This window comes from Herpailurus yagouaroundi, unplaced genomic scaffold (genome assembly GCF_014898765.1).
Source record: "Herpailurus yagouaroundi ecotype Mexico unplaced genomic scaffold, PumYag 66177, whole genome shotgun sequence".
In the NCBI taxonomy this organism is placed as follows: Eukaryota; Metazoa; Chordata; class Mammalia; order Carnivora; family Felidae; genus Herpailurus; species Herpailurus yagouaroundi.
Genome location: NW_024419212.1, coordinates 75,150 through 92,313, shown reverse-complemented (window position 1 = coordinate 92,313; position 17,164 = coordinate 75,150). Strand labels below are relative to the sequence as shown.

The 17,164-nt window shown below is 39.2% G+C and overlaps 1 pseudogene; it reads right to left on the bottom strand.

The window, feature by feature from the left end:
- Nucleotides 1-3,081: 3,081 nt before the first annotated feature.
- LOC121024588 (cyclin-dependent kinase 16-like) lies at nucleotides 3,082-4,709 on the bottom strand (annotated as a pseudogene).
- Between the last annotated feature and the right edge of the window lie 12,455 nt (nucleotides 4,710-17,164).

Genomic DNA, 17,164 nt, shown 5'->3' with positions numbered 1-17,164 from the left:
AAGTATAAGATGTGATGTCTCCAGCTTTGTTCTTTGTCAACAGTGTTTTGGCCATTTCAAATCTTGGGTAGTTCCATATGAATTTTAGAATCGAGTCATATGTTTCTGTGAAAAATGCTGTTAAAATTTTGAAGGTAATTGCATTGAATTTATGGATTCAATATGTATGCATAAATGTGCATTTATGCAGTCAATGTGAATTGTGGACATTTTAACAATACTAACCCTTCTAGTCCAGAAGAACTATATTAACACATATTATCATTCCATTTATTTGTGTCTTCTGCAATTTCTTGCATCAGTATTTTTTAGTGTATGGGTTTTGCATTTCCTTGGTTAAATTTATTCCTTAATATTTTATTGGCATTGGTAGTGTCATGAATAAGGTTATTTTCTTTCTTTTTCAGATATTTCATTGGTATTCAGAATGAAACCAGTTTTTATGTTGATTTTGTATCCTGAAACTATTTAGTTAATTACAATAGATTTTTTATAGCATCTTCACAATTTCTATATATAAGATCATACATATTTCATACATATTTGAAAGCAGAACATATTCCTTTTCCTTCCTATCTGGATGCCTTTCCTTAAGTTTTCTTGCCTAATTGCTGTGGTTAGGACTGACAATACTAAGTTGGATAAAAGTGGTGATAGGAGGCATCCTTGTCTTGTTCTGATCTTAGTGGGGGAAACCTTCCAACTTTTACTATTGAATATGATGTTAGCCATGAGTTTCTCATACATGGCTTTTAGTATGTTGAGATATATCCCTTCTACACCCAATAGTTTTTAATAGTTTTTTTTATTATGAAATATTGTGAAATGTGTCAAGTGACCTGCATCTTTGAAGATAGTCCTATGATTTTTATTCTTCATTGTGTTTATGTGATGTATGAAATTTATTGGTTTGCATAAGGATGGTTTGAACTATTCTTACATCACAAGGATAAACTCACTTGATCATGGTGTGTGATCCTTTAATATACTGTTGATTTTTGTTTGCTAGTATTTTATTTTTTATTTTTTATTTTTTTTATTTTTTTTTTTAAACGTTTATTTACTTTTGGGACAGAGAGAGACAGAGCATGAACGGGCGACGGGCAGAGAGAGACGGAGACTCAGAATCGGAAACAGGCTCCAGGCTCTGAGCCATCAGCCCAGAGCCCGACGCGGGGCTCGAACTCCCGGACCGCGAGATCGTGACCTGGCTGAAGTCGGACGCTTAACCGACTGCGCCACCCAGGCGCCCCTGTTTGCTAGTATTTTATAGCAAACTTTTAAACTTTATTATTCAAGGATATTAATTTGTATTATTTTCTCTTGTCGTGTTTTTATCTAGTTTTAGTGTCAGGGCAATGCTGACTTCACAAAATGAGTTAGGAAGTGCTTCTTCCTCTTCAGGTGTTTGGAAGAGTTGAGAAGTTTTGACATAAATTATTCTTCAGTATTTGTTACAATTCACCTGTGAAGCCACCTGGGCTTTTCTGGTTGGAAAGTGTTTTGATTACTGATATAATCTCCTTATTTGTTATTGGCATGTTCAGATTTTTTTTTTTTTTCATGAATCAGTCCTGGTTGGTTGTATGTTTCTAGGAATTCATCCTTTGTTCTAGATTATGCATGTTGTTGGCATTCAGTTTCTTGCAGCAGTCTGTTCTGATCTTTTGTATTTCTATGGTATCAGTTGTGATGTCCATATTTTGATTTATACTTTTATTTGTGTCTTCTATTTTGTGGTAAATCTACCTAAATATTTGTCAATTATTGTTTATCTTTTTTTAAAGGACAGCCTTGTTGATATTTTTCTATTCTTGTTTCATTTGTTTCAGCTGTCATCTTTGTTATCTCAGTTTATCTGCTAAATTGGGATTCATTAATTCTTTTTTCTTTTTTTTAGTTTGGACTTTTTAATATTTCATACAGCGATATGATGCATTCAAGAACACAACCCTATCCCCCAAACCTACTAGGAGGGCCACCACTTCAGCCCTCCCAATTAATTTGAGGGCCCAGGGTTTAGAGTGAAGGACAGAGAGGACAGGACTCCATAGACTCCCTGCCCTGCCTCACTGTCCCCAGGTGTTAGGGGATAATACCTGGGCACAGACCCCCATGCGCCTGTCTGTCCCTGCTTGAGCACATATACATATTATGGATCCTTGAAGAATTGGTCATTTCCTGCCAGAAGCCTTAGTCAATAGCACCAAATAGGACAGGGGCAGAAGGGTTGAGTTAGGGAGACCCTGAGAAGGAAGGAATCCCTAGCTATGGTACTTCAGGAAGTAAAGAATAGGGCCCCCACCTCATCCAGTGCTCAGAGAGTATCCAGTACTCCCCAGGTCCCCCTGCAGCTGGGGATGGTAGGTCTCGGGTAGGAAGGTGAGTGGTTGAGGTATGCTTTCTATTAGCTGACCTCAGGTTCTGGTGATGATCAGGGTTCCAAATAGAGGCTGTGTCCCTGTCTTGGAAAGGCTGGGAGCAGGGCTTTATTGTACAAAATACTGTGGGAGCACCCTATGCAGAGGGGCATAGGCATCTAGTCTGTATATAGAAATACTGCATTTAAAAAAATGAAAACCTCATTTAAGATAATTAAAAAACAACAATGAATTAAATAAACGAAAAGTTCACACAACATGAGGCAGATGGAGGCAGGCAGGAAAGCAGGCCCAAGTTACCGCCACATTTGTCCAAGTTGATCCCAAGCCAAGGCTAGCTCCAGAGCCCTGACTGGCCATGGGGTAGTGGTTCTGAGGGAGGGGATGTTGGGAAGGGTGACAAGCTTGGTCTCGGTGTAGAAAGCTGTCATGGCCATGTTGTGCACTGGCAATTATTGAGACAGAGACAGACAGAGAGACAGACAGGCCAACTAGGTGAAGGAGTGATGACAGCTTTGTTATCACATAGTAGACAGGCCAACAGTCGGGTATTTGGATAGAGAGCTGGGGATATGTGGGTAGGCAAGCATGAGTGGAGCAGGTAGGCAGGCGGCAAGCAAGGAGGATGCAGTTGGAGGCTGCCCTGTGAGGCGAGTGGCATGTGTCAAACTGGTGTCTGCTGGGAGGCTTGGTCTGTGGCTTAGAACTCAGTGTCAACCACATGGAAAGCAGGCCTGTCTGCATCAGGCATTATTCAAGATAAAAAATTAGTCTCCATTTATAGCTGGATCTGCTTTACTGCAAATATGGAAGTTGTGTCAGGAAGTTCATGGATCTACTCCCTTAGATTGAGGAAGAATGGACATTTCAGGGTGTCCTTTGAAGAGATTTCATTGTGAGCTTCAAACTGCAACAGACTGTGAGGAGGTCAGCCCCACTGCAGTTACTTACGTCAGGGTGCCTGGCTCAAATGGGCTTTGGGCTGGATACTTGCAGTAGTTGTATGTCTTAAACTCTTACTTGGACAGAATGCCTGGCCACAACTCCTCAGCTGGGGTTTGCAAGATGGCGAAGATGAAGTGTAGTTGCTTTTCCACTGTGGAGCCTGGAATGACAGGCTGGGCTGTGGCCATTTCATAAAATGTAGTCCACACCCCACACATCAATCTGGGTAGACTAGTGGTGGATCCAAGCAGGAGACAAAAGGGAGGTGGGGGAGGTGGGGGGAATGAGGAGGTGAAGGGGTGGTGGTGGCAGGGAAGTACCACAGTGTCATGATCTTGTTGGAGTAGGTCTTCTTTGAAATAGACTTGGGCAAGGCCAGGCCAAAGCAAGCCACATTAAGCACTCCATTGTCATTGATGACTAGGTTTGGGGGCATGTAGCACCTTCGGCTGGTAGCAGTGGGGCGAAGCAGAGGAGCAGCAGGAAGAGAAACAGTTTCACATTCTACATATTGATGAAGTTCTCACAATCATCTAGGTACTGCTTCAGGCCCTTATGCATGTACTCAAAGACAAGAATGAGAGACTTCTCCATGTGGATAACATCATGAAGCTGACAATGTTGGAGTGTTTGAGGTCCTTGATCTGGGACACTTGCCAGATGGCAGTGTAGGGTGCCCCCTCTTCCTGTTCCAGTTTTATCTCCTTGAGTGCAGCAAGGTTGTCTCTGAGCTTGCTTTTGCCTTTGCAGAAGGGGGTGTAGGTACTGCACACAGCTTGTCCAGTTTGATGTAGATCTCCAGTTTCCCAAAGTCAAAGTCAGAAACACTGACAGCAGATGCTGCTGCTAAGAGGGTTGTTGAAATTGGGGCTACTGATGGTCAGTTTCTCAGGATAGCCTCAGGGCCAGATGTGGGCTAGTAATGCTAGATGCTTGTTGCTGTATTCAGTGGAGATCTTGCACACACAACCTCAAAAGCAACTGCACCTCATCAAAGGAAGTGTCCGAAGCCTGCTCACTTTCACCATCAGACCCCATCTTCAAGTCCTCTTGGACAATTTCTGGTGTAGAGCTAGGTGGGCCACATCCTGAGTGAGGTTCACCAGGACAGGCACGAGTGGGTCCTTCTCCACAGTCACAGGCGCCACCACTTCCATTCTCATCAAGTCCTGTCTGTTCAGGGGTACCATTTGTCTTGTCCACACCCCAACCCCCAAGCATAGTCACCCACACAGCTCCCCCTTGACCTTCATCCGATCTTTGCGGACTGGCAGGGGTGCAAGCAACCTCAGTGCAGGTGGTTGGGGGCAATGGGCAAGATCTGAGACCATGAGAGCTCTCCTCCTGTTCGCAGCGGGTGCAGGTCCCAGTAGTCTTTGGCATTGGCTGCTGGACCTGGACTCCCCGATCTGAAGAGGCAGCTGGGGTGGCTGAGGCTCAGGTGGCATCCTGCTGAGCTGGCCTAGAGCTTGGGCTGCGGGCGAAGCCCCGGAATTCGCTGGCAAGGGCTTGAATTGAATAGGTCACAGCTGCTTGGAGCTTACAGCCAACTAACTGTTTTCTTAGCTAATTCTTCTCTTCCACTTGTTCCTTGATGGTCAAGTTAGGTTGTTTATTTAAGATCTTTTTTCCCCTAATGTAGGCATGTATCACTATGAACTTTCATATAAGCACTGCTTTTCCTGCATCTTTTGGGTTGTGATATGTTCTGTTTCCATTTTAATTTATCAGTATATCTTTTTTGACCATAGTTTTCTGGAGTATCTTGTTTCTGTTATTGATTCTAGTTCACACCTTTGGGGTAGGGAAATACACTAGGCATAATTTAAGTTTTTTGAACATTTTGTCATTCTTTTTGTGATAGGACATATAAATCATCCTGGACAATGTTCTTGTGCACTTGAAGAGGATGTGTATTCATCTGCTATTGGATGGAAAGCTCTGCATATTCTCTTAGTTCTATTTGGTCCAAAGCATAGTTCAAATCCAGTGTTTCCTTCTTGACTTTCTGTCCAGGTGATCTAACCATTACTGAAAGTGGGTATTGAAGCCCCTCTATTATTAGTGCATTACCTATTACTCCCTCTAAATCTGTTATACTTACATACCCTGATGTTGGGTTTACACATAATCAGAGTTGATACAGTGTCTCATTAACTTGACCTCCTTTATTATTATGTGATGATTCCCTTTGTATCTTGTTACTTTTTCTCTTTTTTTGTCTTCTACTTATTTTGTCTGATATTAGTAAAACTATCCTAAACACTTGGTTGGTTTACATTTATAAAGGAAAACTTTTTGTATTCACTTACTTTCAGCTTCTATATGTTCTTAAACCTGAAGTGTGTCACTTGTAGTCGACATACACTTGAGTCTTGTGTATTTATCCATCCAGTCATTCTATGTCTTTTAATTGGACCATTTAATCCATTTATATTTGTAGTAATTTTTTTAAAAGTTTTTTAATGTTTAGTTTTGAGAGAAAAAGAGACAGAGAACAAGCAAGGGAGGGGCAGAGAGAGAGGGAGACACAGAATCTGAAGCAAGCTCCAGGCTCTGAGCTGTCAGCATAGAGCCCAATGTGGGGCTCGAACTCACAAACCGTGAGATCATGACCTGAGCCAAAGTCAGATGCTTAACCAACTGAGCCACCCAATGGCCCTTTTTTGTAGTAATTATTAATAGGTAAGTATTTACTTGCACATATTGTTCTTTTCTGATTGTTTTCCCATTCATTTCTTTTTATCTTTCTTCCTATATGCTGCCTTCCTTTGCAAATAGGTAATTTCCCATAGTGGTATGATTCCCATAGTGGTTTTGTGATTATCTTGAGGTGAATTGAAATATAGCAGACAGGGCACCTGGGTGGTTCAGTCAATTAAGCATCCGACTTCGGGTTGGGTCCAACTTCGGCTCAGGTCATGATCTCACTATTTGTGAGTTTGGGCCCCATGTCAGGCTCTGGGTTAACAGGTCAAAGCCTGTAGACTGCTTTGGATTCTGTGTCTCTCTCTCTCTTTCTCTACCCCTTCCCTACTCATGCTCTGTCTCTCTCTGTCTCTCAAAAATAAATAAACATTAAAAAATTTAAAAAAAAGAGAAATATAGCAGTCATTTTAAGCTGGTAAAAAATTGTACATACTTAAAAAACACTACTGTTTTACTCATTCCTAACATTTTATGTTTTTAATTTCACATTCTATATTGTTTTATATTGTGTATCCAATAATAAGTTCTTATAGTAAGAATTATGTTATACTTTTATGTTTTCACCTTTATACTAGAATTGAGGTTTTAATACATCATTTTACAGTATTAGAGTATTCTGATTTTGATTGTATAGTAACATTTACCAGTGTTTAATTTGAAAAGTTTCATATTAGTAGTTCCCATTCTTTTGTTTCAGCTTGAGAAACTACTTTAGCATTTTGTGTGTGTATGAGACAGACACAGGTCTAGTGGTGGTAAACAATGTCTTTTTGTTAAACAATGTCTCTTTCTTGCCTTCATTTTTGAAGGACAGCTGTGCTGGGTAAAGTATTTATAGTTGGCAATTTCTTCTTTCAGCACTTAGACTGAATCATCCCATTCTTCCCTGGCCTACAGACTCTGCTGAGAAATCTGGTGGGAGTTTCCCTTATAAGAGAAAATATTTTTTCTCTTCTTGATTTTACTGTTCTCTTTAACTTTAGACAGTTTATTTTATTATGTGTCTTGGAGATCACTTTGGATTGAAATTTGGTGGTTATCTACTTTTGACCACAAAAGTAAAATCTTTTCATAGTTTGGGGTAGTTTTTACTCGTTATTTACTTATATAAGTTCTCTACCCATTTGCACTCTATTTTCCTTCTCAGACTCTAAGGATGTACACATTTTTCTCCTAATTGAACTTGTGAGTTCCTCAGGATTTCTTTGTTCTTTTTCATTCTTTTTAGTTCTTTTTAATCCTCTGACTGGATCATTTCAAATGACCTATATTGGTTTACTAATTTTGCTGTTTATGTGCATTCTCTAGTAGCTCCCTGAGCATCATTAGAACAATTATTTTGAATAATTATCCAATTAATGCAACTCTATTTTTTGCCTTCAGTTACTGGAAGTTTACTGTGTCTTTTGATGGATTCACATTTGTTTTTGTTTTTTGTTTTTTGTTTGGTTTGCATGGTCCCTATAGCCTTAGGTGTCTGCATATTTGAAGAATTAGTCACTTCATGCAGACTTTATAGACTTTTTAAAGGAAAGAACTTTATCTATGGAAGCATGTGATAACTCTAGGTTCAAATTGGCAGAGTTACCCAACACATCAGCTCAGGCCTCTGATGTCCACTGCATCAACTGTATGGTCCTTGCTGAGTACACTAAGGAGTCTGCAGAAGCTGCAAGGGCTGTTGGATTCCTCAGTGACAACTCCAAGTTCAGTGGTTAGGGATCAAGGGCAGTCAGTAGTTGTGATCAGACCTAATGTTGTAGAGAAATTCGGCTGCAGTAGCAGAGGCCGGTTGTACATACACAAATAGTCATGGGGACCATGGCAATTACTAAGATGTTGACTGATTGCTAGTGCACTAGTAACAGCAGGGATCTTTGCTGTTAGAATGCATTTATTTTGCTGTAGTGTCTCCCACAGGCGTAGGCATGGCAGTCAAGGCCAGTCATAGGGTCAGGCAATGCAGCTGGATGGGCTAGCTGCAGATTGTTCAGTAGTGTAGGCCAGAAACAAGAAATAGGAGTAAAGCCAGTCCCACAAGCCTCTTGGCTATCAGCTTGAACTTCATAACTTTGAGATCTTGTCACAAGTGTGCACATATAATGGATGCTGGTGATAGGCATCAGGCCAGCAGCCTGCTGATGCAGAACTAGAGGGCTACTTCTCAGCATCACAGGGCAGTGGAGTCAGCTTTGGTGCTCTAGGCTGGTGTTGTAAATTCATGCAGCCTACAATGTATACGCTGGATACCATAGTGGTGTGGATGTGGGAGGGAGCTAGGGGGAACCTAGGTGCTAGCATTTGCAGACACTAATACCTGTAACCCAAGGGCTGATAAGTCTGCAGGGGATTTGTGGTGGCTGAGCTACTGACTATTTCTGCAGGAGCGAAAGCTGCTGCAACCCACTGCAGAGCAGATCATCAATCAGAGCCTTACTTTGACCTGCTGAGTGCCTGATACTCACAACCTATGATTTCCTTGTTGTTGGTAGTCTCTATAGTTCTCAGTTTTGTCACTCTTGGTGCAGTGAGACTCTATTGGTCCTTATGTGGTGTCCCAAATGGCTGCATAAGCTGGTCACTCAACACTGCTTTCTCTTTCCTGGTGAGAGAGCTTCTTTCAGGCTGGGCGTTCCCCTTTGGTGCTGGAGTGCTGGCTGAGGGATAAGATGATGCTAGCAGAATGAGGCTGTTCTTCCTAACCTTTTTTTTTATGGCTGTTCTGAAGGGACTCATGCCAAGGTGCTACAGAATTTTTGTAAGAGGATGCATGAGCTTTTCCAGAGCTTATTTTGTTCATAGATAACTAATTGTTAGTATTCATGGAAAAATGGAGCCTGGTTCTCCTAGTCCATCAATTGGTGATGTCACTGCTAATTTTAAATTTTTACTTTTTTTATATCATTAGAATATTTTATAATTAGCATATATATGTTCTTACAGAAATAAAATGATTATTTTAATGACTGATTAAGAGACAAGATTTATAAACTATTTCCTGTTTTTAAAAGTATGAAATGACTTCCTACATTCCTAAGTAGACAAACTGAAATGTGTTAAATCTAGGTGGGTGCAATTTTTAAAGTACATGAATTCATGCCTTCAAATTATTCTAGGGGGGCATCTGGGTGGCTCAGTTGGTTAAGCATCTGACTTTATATTCGGGTCATAATCTCAAGGTTCATGGGTTTAAGCCCTGTATCAGACTCTGTGCTGACAGTTCAGAGCCTGGAGCCTGCTTCAGATTCTGTGTCTCCCTCTCTCTCTCTCCCCCTCCCCCACTCATGCTCTTTCTCTTTCTCTCTCTCAAAAATGGATAAATATTTAAAAAATTAAGAATTATACTACAAAAAGAGAAATCTAAGTTTCCTGAAATGGCAAACAGAGACAGGCTGTGATATGACAGATAAATGAAAGTTTATAGACCTATTAGAAGTAAAAAGAAAGAGAATACTTACAATGTATATGTATTGTGACTTACAATCACCAAAAAGGCACTGTAAGTAATGTTTTGTTTTGTTTTTTAACTTTTTTTAATGTTTATTTATCTTTGACAGAGAGAGAGACACACAGAGCATGAGTGGGGAGAGGCAGAGAGAGAGGGAGACACAGAATCCGAAGCAGGTTCCAGGCTCCAAGCTGTCAGCACAGAGCCCAATGCAGGGCTCAAACTCACGGAACGCAAGATCATGACCTGAGCCAAAGTCAGACACTCAACCGAGTGAGCCACCCAGACGCCCCATTAATGTTTTTATATTTTAGAACTCCCATGTTGTTACATTTTGACATCTCCCACATTAGATAAGATTTTAAGATGTTTAAGATGTCTTAGCATTACACTGAATTGGCAGTGTTTTTCTTATTGGTACATAATATAATGGAGTACTTAAAATCAATGATGTATCAAATTACAAATGTGAATGAACAAAATGTTAATAATTTGTGCCAGAATTATACTAATGATTATTAATTGCACAGTATTTGGAAAAGGTAAGTATAGATTGTGTTCATTATGTGATAAAGAATTTGGGACCCAAATATAAAGATTTATCTTGCAAAACAAATGAATTCAAATGAATTCTTTATTTCACTTCTGCCCAATATTGCCTTCAATTTCTCTGTATTATTACTTATTATACAGAGAAATATAGTAAGTATATACAATGTATTCATGTATATAATATATAACTAATATATAAAATTGGTATATATATTATGTTTATATATTAATGTATACATACAAGATATATAAGTATACATATAACTAATTATTATTAGTATATATTATAGTATTAACATATAGATAGTATATACAGGTGAGGAATAAGCATAGTAATACCCCGGGCTTACACCAATGAGTTAACAAGGCAACAAAAATAGGGAGGTGCAAAAGCACCCAAGAATAGGTATATGAAATAAACAAGATTAGGTATTCAGGGCAGAAGCACCCCCCAGTTTAGTACTATAGCAGAAAGCTGCTTTCACAGGAAGGAAAGATCAAATTAGGCAAACAGGTAAATAGGACTATAGACCCCTGTGCTGCTGTTGATGCTGCCCAGAGCAGAGATGATTAACAAAAGAAAGGTGCCTTGTTAACCCTGAGGTAACATGCTCTATCCGTCTTGTCCCGTAGGCTAGCTAAGTAAACCAGACATGGCACCTTCTGTCTGCTGTTAACAGCCAACTGCCCATCTGCCCGGCACCAGGATTTTGTTTTATATTGACCCAACCCCAAACACCATATATCTTCAAAACTTCCCTTTCCTCACATCCCCAAGTTAATGTTCACCAATTCATTGTCTCTTTGTGCATGCCCATCATGTTTGTAAGCCTTCTGATCTGGATAAATATGGGGAAGGACCCTTATTTAGGGCTCTTGTCTTTTCCAGGACATTAGCCATCTCTTGCTATTCATCCTGCATCCCGCTCCCTTGCTAGACAAGAGAGAACTTTAGACTTAGAGTCTATGACATACACACACACACACACACACACACACACACACACACACACACACACACACACACACACACATATATACCAGTATGTATAGTAGCATAAACAAATAGTATATGTTAGTAATAATACAATGACTTATATATACAAATGTATATATACCATATATACTATACATATATTAATTACAATATATATGATGCAGATCATTATAATATTACTTATTGTATATATTACTTATGTATTATTTCTCTATGTTATAACTCATCTATCTCACTCAGTTACTAGGCTTGATTTCCATGGTTTTCCCCATTTCCGTATACTTCAGTTACTAGTCAATCTGATTACATACCTTACATTCTTCCCTTCCTTAAAATTCTACTTCTGTTATCCTATATCCTAAATCAGTTATATTAAATTCTCATGTTGCGCTACCTTGGTGATGACATTTTTCAGCCCAGTTTCAGGTCTCCTTATAAGATAATCATATCAAAGCTTCAAATATTTTCTTTAATTTACAGCCTATTTTTTAGAAGAGAGGAGGAGGGCATTTATATAGTTAGGAGTGGCATCTAGATTTATCCTGATTTCAGTCCAGTTTCTTTTTCTTTTTCTTTTTTGACTTTGACTATATATTTGTATTTTCTTAATTTTTGATGTGTTTTTTAAAAGATTTTTTAAAATGTAATTTATTGTCACGTTGGCTAACATACAGTGTATATACAGTGTGCTGTTGGCTTCAGGAGTAGATTCCAATGATTTATCACTTACATACAACACCCAGTGCTCATCCCAACATGTGCCCTCCTTAATGCCCATCACCCATTTTCCCTTCTCTCCACCCCTCCATCAACCTTCAATTATTCTCGGCATTTAAGAGTCTCTTATGGTTTGGGGCGCCTAGGTGGCTCAGTAGGTTAAGAGTCCGACTATGGCTCAAGTCATGATCTCACAGTTTGTGAGTTTGAGCCCCACATCGGGCTCTGTGCTGACAGCTCAGAGCCTGGAGCCTGCTTCAGATTCTGTGACTCCCTCTCTCTCTGTCCCCTCCCTGCTGATGCTGTCTCTGTCTCTCAAATAAATAAATGTTAAAAAGAAAAGAGGCTCTTATGGTTTGTTCCCCTCTCTGACACTATTTTTTCCCTTCCTTTCCCCCATGGTCTTCTGTTAAGTTTCTCAAATTCCACATATGACTGAAAACATGATATCTGTCTTTGAGTGACTTATTTCACTTAGCAGTTCCATTCACATTGTTGTAAAAGGCAAGATTTCTTTCTTTCTCATTGCCAAGTAGTATTCCATTGTATAAATAAACTACATCTTCTTTATCCATTCATCAGTTGATGAACATTTGGGATCCTTCCATAATTTGGCTATTGTTGATACCACTGCTCTAAACTTTGGGGTACATGTGCCCCTGTGAATCAGCACTCCTGTATCTTTTGGATACATTCCTAGTAGTGCTACTGCTGAGTTATAGGGTAATTCTATTTTTAATTTTTTTTTTAATTTTTAAATGTCTTTCTTTATTTTTGAGACAGAGAGAGACAGAGCATGAGCAGGGGAGGGGCAGAGAGAGAGGGAGACACAGAATCCAAAGCAGGCTCCAGGCTCTGAGCTGTCAGCACAGAGCCTGATGTGGGGCTCGAACTCACGGACTGTGAGATCATGTCCTGAGCTGAAGACGGTTGCTTAACCAACTGAGCCACCCAGGCGCCCCTCTATTTTTAATTTTTTGAAGAACCTCCATACTATTCTCCAGAGAAGCTGCATCAGTTTGCAATCCCACAAATAGTGCAAGAGGGATCCCCTTTCTCTGCATCTTCACCAACATCTGTTGTTTCCTGAGTTGTTAGTTTTAGCCATGCTGACCAGTGTGAGGTGGTAACTCAATATGGTTTTGATTTGTATTTCCCTGATGATGAGCTGTGTTGAGCATCTTTTCAGGTGTTTGTTGGCCACCTGTATGTATTCTCTGGAAAGGTGTCTATTCATGTCTTCTGCCAATTTCTTCAGTGGAGTATTTAATATTTAGGTGTGGAGTTTGTTAAGTTCTTTATAAATTTTGGATACTAACCCTTTATCCAATATGTCATTTGCCATATCTTTTCCCATTCCATCAGTTGCTTTTTAGTTTTGTTGATTGCTTCCTTTGCAGTGCATAAGTTTTTTACTTGATGAAGTCCCAGTAGTTCATTTTTGCTTTTAATTCCTTTGCTTCGGAGACGTGTCAAGCAAGAAATTGCTGCAGCTGAGGCCAAAGAGGTTATTGCCTGTTTTCTCCTCTGGGGTTTTGATGGTTTCCTGCCTCACATTTAGGTCTTTCATCCATTTTTGTGTAAGAAAGTGGTCCAGTTTCATTCTTTTGAATGTTGCTTTCCAGTTCTCCCAGCACTATCTTTTTTTCATTGGATGCTCTTTCCTGCTTTGTCATAGATTAGTTGGCCATACATTTGTGGGTCCAATTCTGGGTTCTTTATTTTATTCTTTTGTTTTTGTGCCAATATCATACTGTCTTGGTAGTAATGTAGGAGAGACCAAAGTCCGGGATTGTGATGCCTCCTGCTTTGGTTTTCTTTTTCAACTTTACTTTGGCTATTCTGCATCTTTTGTGGTTCCGTACAAATTTTAAGATTGTTTGTTCTAGCTCTGAGAAGAATGTTGGTGCAATTTTGATTGGGATTGTACTGAATGTGTAGCTTGTTTGGGGTAGTATTAACATTTTAACAATATGTGTTCTTCCGATCCATGAGCATGGAGTATTTTTCAATTTCTTTGTGTCTTCTTCAATTTCTTTCATTAGTTTTCTAGAGTATTTAGCATAAAGGTCTTTTACATCTTTAGTTAGGTTTATTCATAGGCATTTTATGGTTGTTGGTGCAATTGTAAATGGGATCCATTTCTTGTTTTCTCTTTCTGTTGCCTCATTATTGGTGTACAGCAACGTAACTGATTTCTGTGCATTGATTTTGTTTCCTGTGACTTTGCTGAATTCATGTTTTGGTTCTACTAGCTTTTTGGTGGAGTCGTGCAGGTTTTCCAGGTAGAGTATTATGTTGTCTGTGAAAAGTGAAAGTTTGACTTCTTTGCTGCTCTGGATGGTTTTATTTCATTTTCTTATCTAAATGCTGAGGCTAGAACTTCCAACACTGTTAAGCAACAGTTGTGAAAGTGAACATCCTGTCATAGTCCTGATCTCAGGGAGAAAGCTCTCAGTTTTTCCCCATTGAGGATGATATTAGCTGTGAGCTTTTTTATATATGGCTTTTATGATATTAAGGTATGTTCCTTCTACCCCAACTTTCCTGAGGGTAAGAAAGGATGCTGTATTTTGTCAAATGCTTTTTCTCCACCTATTGACAGAATCATTAGGTTATTATCCTTTCTTCTATTAATATTATGTATCACATTGATTGATTTGCAAATGTTGAACCAGACTGGCAGCCGAGGAATGAATCACACTTGATCATGGTGAATAATTCTTTTGATATGCTGTTGAATTTTATTTGCTAGTATCTTGTTGATAATTTTTGCATCCATGTTCATCAGGGATATTGGTCTATAATTCTCCTTTTTAGTGTGGTCTCTGTCTGCTTTGGGAATCAAGGTAATAATGCTGGTTGAATAGAAAGTGTCTGGAAGCTTTCCTTCCATTTCTATTTTTTGGAATAACTTAAGAATGGTAAGTATTAACTCATCTCTAAATGTCTGGTAGACTCCTCTTGGGAAGCCACATGGCCTAGGACTCTTACTTATTAGGAGATTTTTGATAACTGATTCAATTTTTTCACTGGTCTAATGGTCTACTTGAATTTTCTGTTACTCCCCATTTGAGTTTTGGTTATGTGTGAGTGTCTAGGAATTTATTCAGTTCTTCCAGATTGTCCAGTTTGTTGACATATAATTTTTTCATGGTATTATCTAATAATTGTTTGTATTTCTGTTGTGTTGGTTGTGATCTCTCCTCTTTCATTCATAATTTTATTTATTTGGGTTCTCTCTCCTTTCTTTTTGAGAAGTCTGGCTGGGGATTTATCAATTTTGTTTATTTTTTTCAAAAAAAAACAGCTTTATGTTCATTTATCTGTTCTATTGTTTTTGTTTTTTGTCTTTTGGATTCTATGTTGTTTATTTCTGCTCTAATCTTTATTATTTCCCTTCTTCTGCTGACTTTAGGTTTTATTTGCTGCTACTTCTCCAGCTCCCTTATGTGCAAGTTTAGTTTGTATGTTTGGAAATTTTCTTGCTTCTTGAGATAGGTCTGATTTGCAATACGCTTTCCTCTTAGGACTTTGCTGCATCCCAAATGGTTTGGACTGTTGTGATTCATTTTCATTTGCTTCCATATATTTTTTAATTTCTTTTTTTTTTTAATTTTTTTTCAACGTTTTTATTTATTTTTGGGACAGAGAGAGACAGAGCATGAACGGGGGAGGGGCAGAGAGAGAGGGAGACACAGAATCGGAAACAGGCTCCAGGCTCTGAGCCATCAGCCCAGAGCCTGACGCGGGGCTCGAACTCACGGACCGCGAGATCGTGACCTGGCTGAAGTCGGACGCTTAACCGACTGCGCCACCCAGGCGCCCCTTAATTTCTTTTTTAATTGGCTGGTTGACCCATTCATTCTTTAGTAGGATGATCTTTAACCTCCATGCATTTGGAAGTTTTCTAAATTTTTTCTTGTGGTTGATTTCAAGTTTCACAGTGTTGTGATCTGAAAATATGCATGTATAATCTCAATTTTTAAAAAATATTTATTGAGGGCTGTTTTGTGACCCACTATGTGATCTATCTTGGAGAATGTTCCATGTGCACTTGAGAAGAATGTGTATTCTGCTGCTTTTGGATAAAAAGTTCTGAATATATCTGTCAAATTCATCTGGTCTAGTGAATCATTCAAGGTCATTGTTTCTTTATTATTTTTTTGCCTAGATGATCTGTCCATTGTTGTAAGTGGAGTAGTAAAATCCCCTGCAATTACTGCATTTTTTGTCAGTCAGATTGCTTGTGTTTGTGATTGTTTATATATTTGGGTGTTTTCATGTTGGGGCATAAACATTTACAATTGTTATTTCTTCTTGATGGATAAACCCTGTAATTATTATATAATGCCTTCTTCATCTCTTGTTACAGTCTTTAGTTTAAAGTCTAGTTAGTCTGAAATGGTGCTGGGAGAACTGGACAGCAACATGCAGAAGGTTGAAACTAGACCACTTTCTCACACCATTCACAAAAATAAACTCAAAATGGATAAAAGACCTGAATGTGAGACAGGAAACCATCAAAACCCTAGAGGAGAAAGCAGGAAAAGACCTCTCTGACCTCAGCCGTAGCAATCTATTACTCGACACATCCCCAAAGGCAAGGGAATTAAAAGCAAAAGTGAATTACTGGGACCTTATGAAGATAAAAAGCTTCTGCACAGCAAAGGAAACAACCAACAAAACTAAAAGGCAACCAACGGAATGGGAAAAGATATTTGCAAATGACATATCGGACAAAGGGCTAGTATCCAAAATCTATAAAGAGCTCACCAAACTCCACACCCGAAAAGCAAATAACCCAGTGAAGAAATGGGCAGAAAACATGAATAGACACTTCTCTAAAGAAGACATCCGGATGGCCAACAGGCACATGAAAAGATGTTCAGCGTCGCTCCTTATCAGGGAAATACAAATCAAAACCACACTCAGGTATCACCTCACGCCAGTCAGAGTGGCCAAAATGAACAAATCAGGAGACTATAGATGCTGGAGAGGATGTGGAGAAACGGGAACCCTCTTGCACTGTTGGTGGGAATGCAAATTGGTGCAGCCGCTCTGGAAAGCAGTGTGGAGGTTCCTCAGAAAATTAAAAATAGACCTACCCTATGACCCAGCAATAGCACTGCTAGGAATTTATCCAAGGGACACAGGAGTACTGATGCATAGGGGCACTTGTACCCCAATGTTCATAGCAGCACTCTCAACAATAGCCAAATTATGGAAAGAGCCTAAATGTCCTTCAACTGATGAATGGATAAAGAAATTGTGGTTTATATACACTATGGAATACTACGTGGCAATGAGAAAAAATGAAATATGGCCTTTTGTAGCAACGTGGATGGAACTGGAGAGTGTGATGCTGAGTGAAATAAGCCATACAGAGAAAGACAGATACCATATGGTTTCACT